Source organism: Gopherus flavomarginatus, chromosome 2, assembly GCF_025201925.1.
Source record: "Gopherus flavomarginatus isolate rGopFla2 chromosome 2, rGopFla2.mat.asm, whole genome shotgun sequence".
Classification (NCBI taxonomy): Eukaryota; Metazoa; Chordata; order Testudines; family Testudinidae; genus Gopherus; species Gopherus flavomarginatus.
Genome location: NC_066618.1, coordinates 237716738 through 237724113, shown reverse-complemented (window position 1 = coordinate 237724113; position 7376 = coordinate 237716738). Strand labels below are relative to the sequence as shown.

The 7376-nt window shown below is 39.7% G+C and overlaps 1 protein-coding gene across 5 annotated transcripts in view; it reads left to right on the top strand.

Annotated features, from left to right (window-relative positions):
- The window catches only part of PDE7A (phosphodiesterase 7A), a 158175-nt gene that overhangs the window by 1170 nt on the left and 149629 nt on the right, over nucleotides 1–7376 (top strand). The gene's annotated exons all lie outside the window — the stretch shown is intronic.

Below are 7376 nucleotides of genomic sequence, written 5' to 3'. Positions count from 1 at the left end.
ATATTATCTTTTCCTAATTGATTTCAGAGCTTGCAGTAAATTCTTATATCGGCGACTTTCCAGAGTCAAAAGAACAGGAGTACTTGTGGCACTTTAGAGACTAACAAATTTATTTCAGCATGAGCTTTCCTGAGCTACAGCTCCCTTCTTTGAATGCATAGAATGGAACACACAGACAGGAAATATTTATACATACAGAGAACATGAAAAGGTGGAAGTATGCATACTAACAGGAAGAGTCTAATCAATTGAGATGAGCTATCATCAGCAGGAGGGGAAAAAAAACCTTTTGAAGTGATAATTAAGATGACCCGTAGGAGGTGTGAGGAGAACTTAACATAGGGAAATAGATTCAATTAGTGTAATTACCCAGCCGTTCCCAGTCTCTGTTTAAGCCTGAGTTAATTGTATCTAACTTGCACGTTAATTCGAGTTCAGCAGTCTCTCTTTGGAGTCTGTTTTTTGAAGTTTTTTTGTTGCAAAATTGTCACGTTCAAGTCTGTCACTGAGTCGTTAGAGAGGTTGAAGTGTTCTCCCACTGGTTTTTGAATGTTATGATTCCTGATGTCAGATTTGTGTCCATTTATTCTTTTGTGTAGAGACTGTCCGGTTTGGCCAATGTACATGGCAGAGGGGCATTGCTGATACATGATGGCATATATCACATTGGTAGATATGCAGATGAATGAGACCCTGATGGTGTGGCTAATGTGAGTCAGTGAGCCTTTTGCTTTCTTCAGTTATTTTCAAACTAGTTTTGAACAGTTCTTAAGTTTTTCCTTCCCTCAAAAAGCCAAAAGTTTTTGGCGAGTCTCTTAATTTTTTTTCAATATTATATTGAGCAGTGTATGTTCAGAGTAAAACATTGCTGTAATGGTAAGAATTTCTCTTTTCTTTTTTTTTTTTCTCCTGTAAGATTCTAACCTTAGAGGTCTAGTTGCAGTAAGACCATCTTTGGCTTTTTAATTCTCATGGCATCTTCCCTGTGCATATTAAAGGGTTCACAAGATGAATAACAATCAGAAATTTTGAAGAGGATTTGTTTATAAAAACATATTCAATATAGGTGATATGAGAAAATAGGTTTTCCTTTCTACTGATTCTTTTTGTTTCTATCAATATACTGGTGAAGTTCTCCTGCAAATTCTGATAAACAGACCTTTGCATTTTCAAAGGACTTTATTCAGACTTCAGAGTGGAATTATAATAGAAAAGGTAAATATGTTTAAGTTGCTGACATCTGAGGGTTCTGTTTAACATTTTGATCAGGATGTTTGAGTTGTGTTTAGGTAACTTACTAATTTCCCCTTCTCCTTTTCTCCCCCTCCCCTCCCCCAAACACTGTCACTTGTTTGCATCTCTTCATATATTAAAAGAAAACTGAAAGCTGCTTTCCTATCCCTTACCAAGATGGCTCTAGTTTGTGCAAGTGCTTTTGGAGAGTAGAGTTGCTGGTCTCTTTTTGTTTAATAGCAATTAGGGCGGTCAAGTGATTTAAAAAAATAATCACTATTAAAGAATAATAGAATATCATTTATTTAAATGATTTTTGATGTTTTCTACATTTTCAAATATTGATTTCGATTACAAAGTGTACAGTTCTCACTTTATTTTTATTTTTGATTACAAATATTTGCACTGTAAAAAAACAAAATAAATTGTATTTTTCAGTTCACGTAATACAAGTATGGTAGTGCAATCTCTTTATCATGAAAGTTGAATTTACAAATGTAGAATTATGTACAAAAAAAATCTGCATTCAAAAACAAAACAAGGTTAGAGCCAGTAAGTCCACTCAGTCCTACTTCTTGTTCAGTCAATCGCTCAGACAAACAAACAAGTTAGTTTACATTTGCAGAAGATAATGCTGCCTGCTTCTTGTTTACAATGTCACCTGAAAGTGAGAAGAGGCATTCACATGGCATTGTTGTAGCTGGCATCTCATAATATTTACATGCCAGATGCGCTAAAGATTCATATGCCTCTTCTTGCTTCAGCCATTGTTCCAGAGGACATACTTCCATGCTGATGAGGCTTGTTTAAAAAAATAGTGCATTAATTAAATTTGTGACTGAACTCCTTGGGGGAGAATTGTATGTCTCCTGCTTTTGTTTTACCCGCATTCTGCCATATATTTCCTGTTATAGCTGTCTCAGATAATGATCCAGCGTGTGTTGTTCATTTTAAGAAAACTTTCACAGCAAATTTGACAAAATGCAGAGAAGATGCCAATGTGAAATTTCTAAAGATAAATACAGCGCTCGACCCAAGGTTTAAGAATCTGAAGTGCCTTCCAAAATCTGAGAGGAATGAGGTATGGAGCATGCTTTCAGAAGTCTTATAAGAGCACACTTTAATGCGGAAACCACAGATCCCAAACCACCAAGAAAGATCAACCTTTTGCTGGTGGCATCTGACTCAGGTATGAAAATGAACATGTGGTGGTCTGCACTGCTTTGGATTGTTATTGAGCAGAACCCGTCATCAGCATGGGCGCATGTCCTCTGGAATGATGGTTGAAGCATTAAGGGGCATGTGAATCTTTACTGCATCTAGCATGTAAATATTTTGCGACACGGGCTACAACAGTGCCATGCAAACATCTGTTCTCATTTTCAGGTGACATTGTAAACAAGAAGCAGGCAGCATTATCTTCTGCAAATGTAAACAAACTTGTTTGTCTGAGCAATTGACTTAACGAGAAGTAGGACTGACTGGACTTTCAGGCTCTAAAGTTTTACATTTTGTTTTTGAATGCCCTAATAGCAATGCATTGGTTTTTTTGTGTGTGTGTAGGAATAGTGTTAGTGGGATGAAAGGAATACGCAAATTAAGAATTATGTGGAATTAAACATAAAGAGAATAGCTGCAAGGAAACAAGTAGGTCATTGTTTGGTAAAATGTTGATTGTATCCATTATGCTTGCAGCTTAAAGGAATGCAAATTTCTTGTTTGTATGAAAAATTACTTTTTTATTGTAATTCTTCAATCAACTGCTTTTTCTATAATCTTAGTAATAACTGTTTTCTCACTAATAGAGTTGGCACCTTTTAAGGAGTAGAGATTTGAGAATATTTTTAGATTTATTTGTATTGCGGTAGCTGCCAAAGTCTCCAACTTCAATGCCCTGTAATGCTGTGTGTGCCATGTGTAAATATAGAATGAGTCTCTTGCCTGAATAGCAGGGATGGCTTTAGCCAGGGTCAATGAGCGCAGTTGCGCCAACAGAAATCAAGCCTGGATCAACCAATGCACACAGAGTGCATTTGCACAGGATCCCCTTTTCAGTTTGGTGCAGCCACCCCTCTGTTGTGACTTGATGAGGAGGAATCCTTTCCAGACAGGCCCCTCTAGAGCAGTGGTGGACAATCTGCAGCCTGTCAGACGGTTTACATTGATCGTACACAGGCACGGCCACCCACAGCTCCCATAGGCCGGGAATGGAGAACTGTGGCCATTGGGAGCTGCGAGTGGCTGTGCCTATGAATAGTCAATGTAAACCAACTGTCTTGCGGCCTGCCAGTGGATTACCTTGATGGGTTGCAGGTTACCCACCACTGCTCTAGAGCAATTTGGGACCCTGGTACATCATGTTCATTGGGACCCCAGCCCCTCCTATTTATTTTTTTCAGATGTTAATAATGTTGCCTCCCCTCCCCTGGCCCCCAAGCCCTGCAGGGACACAACTCTCCACCTTGGGGTTCCAAACACCAGTAAACTCCATGTGGGCCGGGAAAGAGAACACTTCTGGGAGTTGTCAGTTTCCAGAAGCACTAGAGCTTGCCCGGTGAGCACCATTTGCAGAAGTAGGGCAAAGAGTGAGGCACATTCACATGCCATCTGCAGACTAACTTTTATGGTTTGAATTTTGGGCGTAATTATCTGTTGAATGCCCTGACTTCTCTCCTTCTACCTCCACTTTCATTTTTGCTCTCTCCATCCTTCTCTCTTCCTCCCTTATGTTTGTTAACTCTTCCTCTTTTATTAATGCCATTCTTCTCACCCCTCATTTGTCCCCATATATTTTAAAAATTGAAATAATGAAGTATTTGGAACCATCAAGTTGTCCAAGTTTCTTGTGTGGGATGACTTCATCTTATTGCTGTTACTCAGGTCTTTTCCCATATCCTTTTCCTCCTCTTTGTTGCACCCACGTAGGCCTTGGCTACATTCACACTTTACAGCGCTGCAACTGGGGTGTGAAAAAACACCCTCCTGAGCGCTGCAAGATACAGCGCTGTAAAGCGTCAGTGTAATCAGGGCAGCAGCGCTGAGAGCGCGGCTCCCAGCACTGTACGCTACACCCGTAAGGGATGTGGTTTACATGCAGCGCTGGGAGAGCTCTCTCCCAGCGCTGCCGCTCCGACTACACTCACACTTCGCAGCGCTGCCGGGGCAGCGCTTTGAAATTCCAAATGTAGCCATACCCTTAGTGTCAAATTTAGTTAAGTGCTTTGAGGCAGAGACTGTCTTCATATGATTTTATGCAGTGCTAAGCAAAATGGAAACCAATCCTGATTGGGTCCACTTTATTATGATCATATGATATTCTTCAAATTTCCTAATTTTAAGTGTAAATTATTTGTGCATATGTCTCGAAATTTTGGTATTTGCTACTCTTTGTAAGGATCATGATTACTTGTTTCATGGACCTAATTGTTCTCATTGCTTGCAGAAAATCTGAGTTGTAATACTAGTAGATTAAAATCTTCATTAATTTCAGTGCAATTTGGCTACAGTCAATAAAAATCAATTCTGTTCTATTGTCTTCAGTACCTTTTTGTCATGGGCATAGATAGTAATACCAGGTTTTATGCCATGTTTCAAAGGAAACTGGTTTTAATAAAAAAAAAAAACAAAACACCCTGAACTTTTAGTTGTAAAGTAATCTGCTTCAACCCTAAAACAAGTCTGTAGTGAAACAAAATTTTAACTCATTTCAATTTGATATATTTGTCTTGAATATTCAAAATTGCTCAAATTAACTGAAATTAGTGATATTTATAACTGGGGTAAGTAAAAGATAAACTGAACAATCCTCTTCTTTATGCTAGATACAATTTTTTTCTGAATTCTTACTCCGCATTTGCCTGTTTCAAGAATTCCCCTTTTATTTTAAGAAAAACAAAACAACCTTATCTATTAAGTAATAGCGTAGTCTTTTCAGATATTTGAGAGAAATGAAATGGAGGCAAGTTGGGTAACAAACATTCAAAAAGTCAATACAGTAAAATGCTTAATCTGCTAAAGAAATTAGGTGACTTTCTAGTGTCTCAAACAGGCATCTTAGTTTGTTCTCCCCTGCTGCCCATCAGGCATGGGAGGAGGTCCCAACAGACATCTGCAAAGCCATTTTATTGTTTTTCCTTCAGATTTCTTCTTAAAACTCTCCTTGGCTGTGATGCCTTCCAAACATAAACAAACTACCCCAGTTAGACAGTGGTTTGGTGATTTGGGAAACCTGCATACAATTTATGAATTATGGTTGATACTATGAAAATTGCTGCATCACTGAACACCTCTGTGTAAATGTGGAATCTACCATGGGCTGGTAAGGGATATGTTTTCCCCAGACCAAGGACAATGGAGAGTTGTCAACTTTAAGAGCTGCATTCTGACAACACAATAGTTACATTAAATAGTGTTCCTGAGCTGGGAAATCAATTTGGCTAAGTTGGTCTGCAGGAAGGAGATTTGGAACAGTGAAAAGTTATCCAAGACAGAACAAAGAAGCCTGGTGTAGAAGAGGAGCATATAAACTTGGGGGTGAGATACAGGAAGATTGGGCAGGACAGGGGAAGGGAATGTATTGGCCAAGATTAGAGGAGGCCAACTAGAGAGAAGGCTCAGTGTTTCAGAGCCCAAGCCATGCACTACAACAGAAGGACTTTGACCCCCGATGACACTAACCACAACCTAAATAACGCCCAAAGAGCACTGAGGAAACTGAGGCAGTGAAATGTGTATAGGGTTTATCTATTTTTGTATAGATCTATGTATTTTTCACACTATTAAAGAAAGAACAGTGCTGTGTATGAGTCCTGTGCAAAGGCTGTATGTGTTATGTGCTACATCTTGTCCTATACCGTCTGAGATAGCTAAACTGTAACCCAATTTCAGCACTGGTTTCAGAGTACTCGGTAGTTGGCCATGTATCCTAAACTCTTAAGATGGAGTGCTAGATGGAGGATCTGCAAGCTGTGTGTGTGTACGTACACCAAACCAGGGGCAAGTGATTCTGTTCCGACTGTGGGATCCGGCATATGGCTCCTCTCATAGTGGTCTGGAAAGTGTCCAGTAGAGGGAGCTTACCAGGGCCTTGACAAATGATTAGGAAGTTGGTATGCTGACACTGCTGTCCATCGTGCTGACTAGCATTTGTCATCGTTTCCTTGTGCTCCCCCATCTGTCTGCATCCGAATTCTGTCTCTTCTCCTATATTTAAATTGTAAGCTTTGTTGGACAGGGTCTGTCTTTTGTGCAGTACCTAGCTCGGTGAAATGCTGGCCCATGACTGGGCTTCCTGGGTACTACTGCGCACTGTCTGTCTCTCTCATATTCATATATAAAATAAAAAAATGTGTGTCTTTTATGGCAAATGCTCCTAACATCTTCTGGACTAGATGAAATCTATTGTATCTGTATAGTCTTCTCTTGTCCTCCCTCCCAAAGTCATTACATATGCAAATGTGGCAGCTAACATTTGAAATGTCTCCAGCTCATAAATGAGGAACACTTATTAACTCAGTTCTGTATTACACAAGCTCTTAGTAAATTCTGATGCTATGAAATTACAATCTTAAATACTAGTAGAGGCCGCCATCATAGTGTCTGAGCACATGAGACATAAATGAATTTATCTTCTCAACACTCTGAGGTAGGAGAGCATTATCCCTGTGATGAGTTCTGTCACAGAGACCCCCTTGAGGCTGTCACCTGATGTACTGCAATTACCTCTGAGCCCGTTTTCCACTGCCAGCTTGGGACTCCAGAACCCTGCCTTGCTGAGCCAGACACACTAGTCTGCTGCAACGCAGACCCAAGTCTGGTCCACGCCTCCAAAGCTGCAGACTTTAACCAAAAACTGCTCAGCAAGTCACCTATCTTCAGCACCCAGACACCCAGCTCCCAATGGGATCCAAACCCGAAATAAATCCGTTTTACTCTGTATAAAGCGTATACACGGTAAACTCATCAATTGTCTGCCCTCTGTAACACTGATAAAGAGAGATGCACATCTGTTTGCTCCCCCAAGTATTAATCACTTACTCTGAGTTTACTAATAAACAAAAGTTACTTTAAGTATAAAAAGTAGGATGTAAGTGGCTTCAAGTAATAACAGAACAAAGTAAATTACCAAGCAAAATAAAAACAAA